The sequence below is a fragment of the Pinus tabuliformis genome, chromosome 2_1 (genome assembly GCF_031772625.1).
Source record: "Pinus tabuliformis cultivar Carrire ecotype Pingquan chromosome 2_1, CPIR1, whole genome shotgun sequence".
Classification (NCBI taxonomy): domain Eukaryota; kingdom Viridiplantae; phylum Streptophyta; class Pinopsida; order Pinales; family Pinaceae; genus Pinus; species Pinus tabuliformis.
The window spans coordinates 322609086-322620794 of NC_142299.1; the positions used below are offsets into that span (position 1 = coordinate 322609086).

General features: G+C 36.2%; 1 pseudogene across 2 annotated transcripts; it reads right to left on the reverse strand.

The window, feature by feature from the left end:
* Nucleotides 1-4596: 4596 nt before the first annotated feature.
* Nucleotides 4597-8884, reverse strand: LOC149200144 (protein RTF1 homolog pseudogene; annotated as a pseudogene). 2 transcript variants are annotated; one of them, XR_016253800.1, is made up of 3 exons: nucleotides 8335-8884; nucleotides 8128-8244; nucleotides 4597-6787 (listed from the first exon to the last, which is right to left on the reverse strand). The product of XR_016253800.1 is annotated as a protein RTF1 homolog pseudogene, transcript variant X2 (transcript). The 2 variants fall into 2 exon arrangements; XR_016253799.1 differs by having other exon boundaries at nucleotides 4597-6790.
* Between the last annotated feature and the right edge of the window lie 2825 nt (nucleotides 8885-11709).

Below are 11709 nucleotides of genomic sequence, written 5' to 3' on the forward strand. Positions count from 1 at the left end.
TTTACTCTTGGCTACTTCCCCAGCCATGATAGAGAAAAGGAGCCCAAACACTTGTGAGGCTTCTTCCTTTGCATAGGTGGTGTGTCAGAATGGGTGCTCTTTTTGGCAGACATTTGAGTAACAGTCTGCTGCCAATATAAGATTCCAGTATGCAAGTATAATTTCAACATAGAATTGCCTACATGAACTTAGACCTGAACATTGCCGGAGAATAGAGACTTCAAAGCTAGTTCTTCAAGCGCATGTAATATAGATTCATTTAGAAAAAGGATGCGTGAAGACAATTGTAATGTTGATGACAGACTTTGATCACCGTATTGAGGAACTAACATTGTGCCCGAGCCCTACTGGCTTGAGAGTTTTGACAGGGTTTGTGTCTGACTAATATAGTCAATGAAGGTGAGTATTGAACAGGTTCTGATTGGACCACAAAACCATGATGAGTCTCAATGATTCCTCAGCAAGGCATCAACCAAAACAATGCAGGAATTACAGAAGCCTTTCGGGATGCTCTCTAAAGAAACATGAAACTTCTCATTGTGTTCAGCAACGTTTCTATTGAAGGTCAAGTTGGCTCATGTAAAGCAAGGGAATTTTTGCATCTTCAACAACTTCACATTGTCAAAGACAGCCGTATTCTCTTCTTCAATGTAAGAAGAGAAAGAACACTTACAATGCAATATATTCATAAAAACATACTAAGAAATGATAGTTATCAGGATAGAATCTGAATTCAAATGTGGATACCATACAATACAGAAAACAATTGGCCCACAAAACTAGAAAACAATTTGCCCACAAAACTACAGTTCAGAAAATTCAGGAGTATACATATTATTAAAGCAAAAACATGCACTTCTTCAAATTTATTGAAAAAAAATAGGTATGTGGATAGTCCAGACTAATTTTATCAAAAAATTTAATGATTGGATAAGATAAACCCCTTAAAAAATGCTCAAAGGTCCGTTGAGCCTTCTGATGCAATCCCTTCAAGAAATGTATTTTTTTATCATACACTATAAACTGTACGAAACCCAGCAAAAACTAGAGTAGCAGGTCTTCTCTAAAGAACATTAGATTTATTATTGAGATTGTTACAAGTTTGATTTTAAAAAGTTGATAGCCATAAAAAATTCTTGTTTTTTTCTAAAAAATAATTACGTTTGGAACATCTTTAATCAAATTGTGCAGAATTGGCCAGTTTGGTACCTAACCAGCCAGTGCAATACCAAACTGGCCATTTCCGGTTCCAGACCTCGAACCAGACCCGTTTGGGTGTCAAAAAGATCGAACCGGCTGATTTCACCAGTTTTGGTCTGGTTCCAATAACACTGGTTCTATGTTATTCAAGATTTTTGAGCAATACCCTGTAGTTATCATGCATGCATATTTATGATAACTACTATACTTTTTCTTACCTTTGTCATTTCCCTGATTTAAAAGCTGCTCTGAGTTACTAATAGAGACAGTTCTAAAAGATAAGGCTTCGAGAACCTTGCTTTAGTTGGTGGAGGCTTAGTACATTTTCTTCTGAAGCTTTGGCCTCAAACTCGAGAGCTACTTGTAAAGCATTCTCCAAAGCATTTATACTAAGCAGGTCCATTTTTCTTTGGATATTTTGGTTGAGAGTCCTCTGAGAAGTGAGTCGAGGAACTTCCAAGTTCATCACCATGGACTTGAAGCCATCAAAAATATTGTTTGATGCCTTTGACCAGGTACTTGCCTTACGTGAATCCATTGCTTCATGATTTCCTCTGCTTTCCCCTTCAGGTATAACCTATCTTGCATTTCTTGCTTGAAGCATATCAAAGTTTGTGTAGGAGGTGAATTTGAGTTGACTAAGTCTCGTACAAGAGCCCACCGCCATGTTAAGGGTTGGTCGCTCCATACTGACTTCTTTTAGCATCAACTTTTGTGCATCATTCAGTTGTTATATTTGAAAGAAGGCTTCTCGTACAAGAGCCCACCACCATGTTAAGGGTTGGTCGCTCCATACGGACTTCTATTAGCATCAACTTCTGTGCATCATCCAGTTGTTACATTTGAAAGAAGGCTTCTAGGCTTTGCAGTGAAGCATCCAGCACTTATATTTTAGGATTGAAAGCTTGATATATAGTTCATATATCAGTGATGTTATTGTCCCATAATACCGTAAGACTGAAAGATTCATATCTGGTTTGAATTTCGATGATAGTGCTGGCCTCACATTCTGCTGGACTCCACATTTTCTGAAAGGCCGGGAACATATTTTGCATTTTAGATGCAATTGTTGGTTGTCAAATATGTCTTATACATTATTTTTATTGGACTTCATGCCTGCAGAGATATTTACTCTTGGCTACTTCCCCAGCCATGATAGAGAAAAGGAGCCCAAACACTTGTGAGGCTTCTTCCTCTGCATAGGTGGTGTGTCAGAATGGGTGCTCTTTTTGGCAGACATTTGAGTAACGGTCTTCCACCAATATAAGATTCCAGTATGCAAGTATAATTTCAACATAGAATTGCCTACATGAACTTAGACCTGAACATTGCCGGAGAATAGAGACTTCAAAGCTAGTTCTTCAAGCGCATGTAATATAGATTCATTTAGAAAAAGGATGCATGAAGACAATTGTAATGTTGATGACAGACTTTGATCCCCGTATTGAGGAACTAACATTGTGCCCGAGCCCTACTGGCTTGAGAGTTTTGACATGGTTTGTGTCTGACTAATATAGTCAATGAAGGTGAGTATTGAATAGGTTCTGATTGGACCACAAAACCATGATGAGTCTCAATGATTCCTCAGCAAGGCATCAACCAAAACAATGCAGGAATTACACAAGCCTTTCGGGATGCTCTCTAAAGAAACATGAAACTTCTCATTGTGTTCAGCAACGTTTCTATTGAAGGTCAAGTTGGCTCATGTAAAGCAAGGGAATTTTTGCATCTTCAACAACTTCACATTGTCAAAGACAGCCGTATTCTCTTGTCCAATGTAAGAAGAGAAAGAACACTTACAATGCAATATATTCATAAAAACATACTAAGAAATGATAGTTATCAAGATAGAATCTGAATTCAAATGTGGATACCATACAATACAGAAAACAATTGGCCCACAAAACTACAGTTCAGAAAATTCAGGAGTATACATATTATTAAAGCAAAAACATGCACTTCTTCAAATTTATTGAAAAAAATAGGTATGTGGATAGTCCAGACTAATTTTATCAAAAATTTTAATGATTGGATAACATAAACCCCTACAAAAATGCTCAAAGGTCCGTTGAGCCTTCTGATGCAATCCCTTCAAGAAATGTATTTCCTTATCATACACTATAAACTGTACGAAACCCAGCAAAAACTAGAGTAGCAGGTCTTCTCTAAAGAACATTAGATTTATTATTGAGATTATTACAAGTTTGATTTAAAAAAGTTGATAGCCATCACACTATTTTCTTGTGCTTGGTGGGCGTATGTATTTGTTTGCGTGTGTTGTGATTCTACTTTTGATAATGCAGGTCATGTAACCTGTTCTAGGTGTTCTGGAAGTAAGAAGGATATGCACAGACATTAGGTACACCCTTTCAAGTTGAAAAATAAAAATTAAATAAGCACATAGCAAACAGAGAATATATGACTAAATACCTAGTGGAAGCTACTTATTTAGTATGTTGGCTCGGTTGGCATGCTTCATTTGAGTGTAACTTTGTTTATGAAGGTCTAAGCAGGCCTTTAAGGTGCAGGCAACAGTGTCCCAACTACAAATGCAGTCTCCTCGAGACTTCACACATGAACAGAATAGACAAACCTCTCTAGGCATCAGCAGCAGCATAGTCTCCTGAAATCTCCCATGGCTAGCTCCTAAACGAGGGAGTAGTGACAGGCATTGCCCATGGCTAGCTCCTAAACGAGGGAGTAGTGACAGGCATTGGCGGGACAGGGAGAAGAAATGGGCAAATAACATATTCATTGGTGGCTTGAAAGTTAAAATGCATTTTCTTAAGAATTCTTTAGGGTTTCTTGGGAAGATGATTTTTTTGGGTTAAAATTGGATTTGGTTTGGTTCAGTTTTGGACAAACAACAGATTGACTATACGAATCCCAACTGAACCGAATTATTTGGCTGTACCAAAGTTCTTCCAGATTTTCGAATGTTTTCCTCTATTCAGCCAAACTTTTTTACCATGTAAAAGATAGTTGCTTATTAGATAGAATTGCAATCAATCGAAAGCAAGAATAAACAACTAAGCACAACAAAACAACCACAACTCTAAAAGCATTTAAGCAAACTATACTACAACAACAGAAATTAATAAAACATAGCATTTATTACCTGAATCTGAAAAACACTACATATTTCAACAATAATTTAGAAAAAGGCATCACTCAACATCAATCTCAAACAACATAAAATGCCATGTTTCACCAACTTCATGATAACTTGCAGTGGAATAGCGTTACTTAGAGGAAAGGAATCCTTTTGGAACATTATATACCATTTTTTAACAGAATGGTTGAGACAAAAAACACCCTTGAACTTTAGATGTTAAGAAAATACAGCCTATATTTCTAACACATTGTTGATTTCATGCCTGACAACAATCCATGATGTTGCTACTGTTAAAAGACAATCCTTGGTTGACTAGGTTATTGCAGTTGTGTTTTAAAGTGCCTATAATGGCACACTACATATAGAATTTGAAACAATTTACAAAAATGTTCACTTTAAGGCTTTTCTGCATATGTTTCTGGCAATCCCAAAAGGAAATTTCCGAATCTTTCATATAAAAATTAAATGGGGAAACCAACAAGCAGAGAAAATATCATTATTTATTTTCACAGCAGGCCTCTTCTACGCTTGTAATCATTCACAGTTAATGTCAGACTATGCCTCCTTCCATCATTGCTAGGAACTTGCACTCCACAAGTTGACTCAATCTTCTGCTTTCTAGCCATAAAAGCTAAAGGGGCCCCTTGAGCACCCCCATACTTCTGCAGTCCAGCAAGTGAAACTTGAAGTTCAAAATCATGCAAAGAATACACCTTTGCATCTTCTGATACAGGAGCATCAGTGTCGACAAGCTTTCCATCATCCTCAGCAGTTTCTATTGCTATGGCTTCCTCTACTTTGGCTGCATCTGCCTCTTTGTTCGCATCAGTGTTGTCTTCAGCAACCTTCGCCTTTGTATCATAATAATTTTGAGATTGAGTCCAACGCCGAGTGAAAGGATCATACCCTGCTTCACCTGCTTTAAGATTAAGGTTTAGAGGTTTGATCTCAGAAGCGTTCTTGAAATTTTCAGCCTTGTTTTTCTTATTCATTTCTGCTAGCATCAAGGCTTTTGCATCCTTGCTTTTGCTCTGAAGAGAAAGGACTTCTAGTTCCTTCAATCTCACTTTAATTCTCTCAACTTCTGAATAATCATGCCTGCTCTCCGCCAGCTCCATCTCTCTTCTAACCCTGTCCTTTTCAGCAGCCACATTCGATGGCCTTTTGGAAGCCAACTTCTTTTCCTGCAACATTTGTTTTACAGTTTCTGCAGAATACACAAATTGATTTATCTTTTTTAGCGCATTTATTTTTTCCTCAACTTCTGCTCGACTAATCATCCGACCACCACTGCGTTCTACTTCCCGTTCCCAATCTGAAAACTCTTTCTCAAGTGGAGGTGAATCAGACACCCTGGCCATCTGCCATCTTGCTGCACTGCTCTCGCTACCCCAGAAACAATTCAAATACTTGTATGTGGTGCGGTTCTCAAACTTGTATTGTTTATCAGGGTCTGTCGCATCAACATTTTTTACCATGCAAAGACGGTAAGTACTCTGTCCTGACCTGGACATTCCTATCCCAATTCTTACAAAGCAGCCCACAATGATATTCTCAAAGAATGGTTCCATAAACCACTTGGCAAGTTTTGATCTCCTTATTGTTATGCTTCTAATATCTTCAAAGCTGGGAGTGTCAGCAGATCCGGGACCATCACCATCACTATCTGATTCTTCGCCACTGCTTCCACTTCCTTCTCCTTCACTAGAGGATGACAAACTAAGGCTCGGACTCGCATGAGATTTTCTTCTACTAGGTGACGAATCCCGCCCCTTAGATGAACCAGTATTATCTCTCCGCTTACGCTGAATGTCAGAATCCTGTGCTTTCTGCCGCCTTGCTACCAATTCACTCAAAGCATTTTCTTTTACAGACCTTGTCGATTTCACAGAAGAGCGCATCCGTGAAGATGGAGGTCCTGTTTCTTTCCGTTGTTGATTTCTAATCTCGTTTTGGCGAGCCCTTTTACGCATTAAATAATTATCCCTTGCTTCTGCTCGTTCTGCCAAAATCAACTCCCGGTCCAGTTCAGACATTTTCCCAAGCTGCTCCCTATCTTCATCATCTTTGTATAAATCACTTCCTATGGATAATTCGCTATCGGAATCATCATGGCGACCCCTGTCATCATCATCCTTGTCACCAGAATCAAATCTCTTTTTCAGGGGCATTCTTGACCCAGAAGCCTTCCTATTTGCTGTCCCAGCATCATCTGAATCATCGTCATCAATGTATTTCGAGTCACTGCCATCATCTGAATCAGAATCTTCCAGTCTCCCTTTCGCAGGATTTCGGTTTTGCTTTCCATCATTGGTAGATGTTCGACCAGCTGCTTCTAGCAGCAAATGCTCCAGTTCAGCCATAACTTTTTTTTTCCCTCTAAACACCCACGCCGATTGAATAGTCCTTCGTTCCCTGGCTAGAGCAGAGACTGCAAATACCACTCCTCAATAGATCTTCAAAGCCTAGAACCTACTGTCCATCAAACAGATTAAAATTGTGAGAGGCAAACCACACCATGGAGCTTAATAAATGTACATCACCGACATTACGTTTTGTAATACATGGTCCTCACAATGAAACGAACATTACTATCTCAATTAGTTCAAAAGAACCCTTAGACCTGTAAAGAAAGCACGTTGAACATAGAGATGGCAAATTTCAAAAATATTCCTGAGCCAAATTCTTCATAGAACTGAAACGTTTGAGAAGTACACATATCACAAACCAAGTATGCGCAAAAGCGTGAGAATATAACAAACCCTCACTATACAATTAATACTGACCAAAAGTTAGAATAATAAATAGCACATGAAATTCAAACCAAGTAAAATCAAAGTCCTACCAGAAATCTGAATATTGCCCTAAAGAAAATTTTATATTCACAATGAAAAAAAGGGCGTTACAGAACAGGCAACGGCCAACTCAAATTTATAGTTATGTAAGTACAGACACTGACGAAACTGTGCAGATGTAAGCTACTGAAAGAATGAAAAGACACCAGATTTCTAACAGAGATGAGAAACAGATACAGAAGAATTAATGATTGAAAAAACTGAACTTTCTACAGGGAAAGAGTTAAAGAACATTGTCACAAAAACCGAGTTCGAGTAAATAAATGGAATTTTATCTGATTGTCTGAAACGATAATTACCTGAATCCAAAACATCACTGAATACACAGACACTGTTTTCAAAGAAAGAAAAAAACAGATCTTGCAACAAAAACTGGAACTCTCTGGATTTCAGCTAAAATAACTGGAAAGTGGCGAAGAACGTCTAAACGAGCGGCACGAAAATACACATAAAATCATATATTAACACATACCTAGCCGACCTGAGACAAAACAAGGCCAAAGACCGGACACCCGAACTTGTAAACAGACCGACTCTGTCTCATGAAGCCCTAGCTCGCATACCTCCAGGAAACATCCCCGAAAGGGAAATGCAAATGCCTTACGGCGTAATAAATAAAGATGATGAGGACAATGGAATTGAAATTAAAAGCTTTAAAAGCTTAAAAACCTTTGCAGCTATAGTGATTGACGTTAACGGCAGAGAGAGAATTTCTCTGTTTTCCAACGTGAATGTTTTGAGTACATTCTTCATAGAAAGGGTAATACGAATAATTAAAATCCAGCGTTTGGAATTAAAAAGAAGAGAGCTAATAAATTTATTCATCAGAGAATTCGCAGAGACCATACACGAAAGTAACCTGAGTGGTATCCACCTGGAAATGACCACGGGTTTATCAATAAGCTAAATAAAGTTCTAAAAGTCATAAAGCGATGAAACAAAGGGGAAAGAGTTTACCTTTGCAGTACAAGAGAAAAACTGTAAAATCCTAAGTTCGACTTTGAAGATCCTCGCTCAAGAAAAACCCTGCCCCTTATAGTAAGTCTGCAATTTGAAAACCTATTGCCATGAAACCTGCATACGATAGCAATTTTATGAACATCAAAGCAGGAAGAAAATGAATAGGACAAATTAAATACCTCAAATAAACTTTGAAATAAATACCTGAGCAACACGAAGCTAGGGCTAGAAGTTCAGGGGTTCCTTGTTAGCAATTTAGAAGTGTAACTTTAAAAGAAATACCCGAGCAACACAAAGCTAGCTCTAGAAGTTCAGGGGCTCCCTGTTAGAAATGTACAAGTCTAATAGAAGGAAGATAGCCACAAACTCCTAATCGACAGCTCATACACCCAATGAGCCAAAACCTCTGAAACCCAAAATGCAAATGAAGGTCGAAGGAGGTTGGAGGACTAGGTAAATCGGCCAGGTTTTAAACAATTCAATCTTAGACCTTAGTTTCCACAAATTAAATCCCTGCCATTGAGGGTTCCAAGCACAAGAGGCACATGGATTTCACTTGGAGAAGGGTCGTGAGGTCTATGCGTGCAGCAACAACTGTATGTTGTGGGCCAGCAATTCAAATTACCATTTCAATATCTCGCATGAATGCTATTGAGGTCTATGCGTGCAGCAACAACTGTATGTTGTGGGCCAGCAATTCAAATTACCATTTCAATATCTATGGAACAATCTAAATGCTATGGAGGTCTATGCGTGCAGCAACAACTGTATGTTGTGGGCCAGCCATTCAAATTACCATTTCAATATCTATGGAACAATCTAGCAATAAAATTTTATAACTAGCCATTGTTCGAAAAGGTAACAGGGGATGTCAATAGGATTTTTAAGTTAAAGAAGTTGTATTTAGGTTCCAGTAATTAAGAAAATAACAATTGGTATATTAAATTTAAATTTTTTTTTAGTGTTTTTTTAATATTTTTAAATTTAAGTTTTTGATTGTATCTAATGCCATGGAGCCTAGAATCAAGAGTCATGTTCAATTTTCAATTACTTTCAATTTTAGAGTTTGAATTTTAATCTTGTTTCCAAGTAAATATTAAGTAAATGTTAATTTTATCCTCAACTTTAATTTATTTATATTTTATTTCTAGTAAATATGATTTTGTAATGGATTTATAACATAGAGATAATGTTGCTAATAAATATATTATTAACCTTATTCCAGGTAAGTTGATTTTCTAATACAAAACACCACAACAAACATTATACTCCATAAAATATGGATGTCCCTCATGCTAGGCCCGATAACTTAAGCTTTGCAAATACTATTTCTCCGCATTTTACAATTTTGATTTCAATTCCAATTAGGTGAAAGGATATATTGATTATCCATCCTTTGCAAGCCCTCAACAGACTCAATTCACAGTCTCTCTCCTTCCAAGTCCTTCAATTATTCTTCCCCTACTACTTCCTCCTCTCCTAATTGAAAAAAAAAAAAAAAAAACAAGTGATGGGACATAAGTAGCAGAAATGGAAGTGGTGGTGGAAGCAAGGGACGTTGACAACTCTAAACAAGGAAGAATGTGATAACCAAGAAAGGCTAAGGCAACTCATATTGAGGAAATAAACATCTAATAAATTTATTTGATGTTTCTAAAATATGTATTTACCTTTTTCATGAACATTAGTTGGGAAACATAAAAAGGAAAGCAATGATGTTTCCAAAACAAAACTATTTGTAATTAAGTTAATAAGAAGGGGCCTTGATGACCTCTCTCTCATAATAGAATGTGGAATTGTTTTCCAGAACTTTTGTGTTATTATGTTTTTTTAATATGCACTATTATATCTGATTTTTAGGACAATTTTTAGATCTACATGTAGATTAATAGAGCTTCTAAATTCAGGAAGGTAGGAGTTGATGATGTCATCGAAAGTCTAGATAGAAAAATATTCAATAACTTTTTTGAAGGATTAAGAAGGTGTCTAAATAATTTATTAATGGATCACATTGTTGAAAAATTGTTTTTACTTAAGGTTGCTCAAACATGATCGTGGAAAGAGATTCAAAATCTTGATATAAGCAATAAGAAATGGAAAGAGTTGTTGCTATGGTAATGGAGCACTTTTTTCATTGTTTAAGAAGATTTAAACATTATAACATCTCTCATATTTATTGAGTATCATCATATCATATGACACAGTTTCACATCATTAACAACATAATAATAATTTTGTAAAGGAGGAAAGGTGAAGTGAAAATTAATCAAAACTTATTTGTTGAGTAGATTTTTGTAGGGAAATTAGGATTGGATTGGGTAAACACAGAGAACCTAAGGAAATTGTAGGTAGTGAAAGCTCTAAAATGACACAAAAATAGGTTAAATTAGCAACTGACTTGTAACTTATCTAGCAAACGATTACAACTAAAGTCTATGGAATTGTTCAAATAAGATTTGACTCAAACAAATTTGTGTTTTGTAAACATGATAAGTCTCACTTGTAATTGACTCATAGCTTAAGTCTATAGAATTGTTCAAATAAGATTTGATTAGGATAAATTTGTGTTTAGTAAACATGTTAACCAATTAATAACTAACACTCAAAATAAAACCTAAAAATATACCATATTATAACCGTAAAGGTATTTAAAAGAAAAAAATATAACAAAGAATTTTTCGAGTCTACAAAATGTACAATTTAAAGAGCCTCTTTCAATCAAAGGTTTTTGTCCCTTCACCTAAAAGTCATAAGCTTTATAAACATAAACATACATTGTCTTAACATGAGCATGGGTTGTGTATTATACAAATGTATGCATATTAACACATGAAATCACCAATTAAATATATTAACTTATAGCCAATTAAGTATACTATCCTATCCAAGTAAAGTTTAATAATTTATGAGCCAATTCATTCAACACTGAAGTCTCTTTAACTCATTAGTGCACCTTTACATGTTACATATTAAAATACCCAAATAACCAATCAAATATATTCATTCAACCCATTCATTCACGGTGAACGAAAAGTTGTAAACAAAATGTTAACCTTGCAAAAGAAAGTAAACGAGCATAACACAAATAGGGAAAACAAAGAGAGTCCATCCACTGCAATGGGACAACAAATCTAACAAAATAGGAAGCAAAGATGAAGCATTAGAACTTTCATGAAAGGAAAACAATTATGTATTTTAAATTGTTATCATGTTACAAATATACATGCAAATAAATAACAATAATATATAAAAGAATGTAAGCAATCCTTTCACATGTTCATTTCTTGCAGTATACATCTCAAGACCAGAATCCCATGGTTGAGGATAGTAGAATTAAAAGACGTGTGTTTGGAGTTGTTGTTGGACCATAAGTTGAATATACATACATAAACCAACTAGGAGCATGCCATAAAGGATTTGATAAATAAAATGTTTTATTAAGAGAACCGAAAAACCAAAAAAGCCTCAGAGGAAACACATTCTGGCAGGATGAGGCAAAAAAATACCACCGTCTAATCAGCCAAGAAACTCTAGCAGTGAGTGTAGTTCAGTAGGCTCCATCATCCCTAGTCAAGGCAT